Genomic DNA, 227 nt, shown 5'->3' with positions numbered 1-227 from the left:
AAGTGTCTGCTCTCTAGAATACTATGGGACAATAATGTGACGATTGACCCGAAAGATATAAATTTGAGTCAATCAGATGGTGGCATATTAGTAGAAAGTAATAATCATTTCTCCAAAAGATGGGTAAAATAACTACTTTCGGAAGTACAAACAAAAAAAAAACTTTTAAGAGTATAATCTCTAGGTTACTTGAAGGCAGTAAAGAGACGACTGTCTCCGCTCCCGCT

This window comes from Lucilia cuprina, chromosome 2 (genome assembly GCF_022045245.1).
Source record: "Lucilia cuprina isolate Lc7/37 chromosome 2, ASM2204524v1, whole genome shotgun sequence".
NCBI classification, from domain to species: Eukaryota; Metazoa; Arthropoda; class Insecta; order Diptera; family Calliphoridae; genus Lucilia; species Lucilia cuprina.
The sequence above is the reverse complement of the archived record's forward strand: the minus strand, read 5'-3'. Positions refer to the sequence as shown.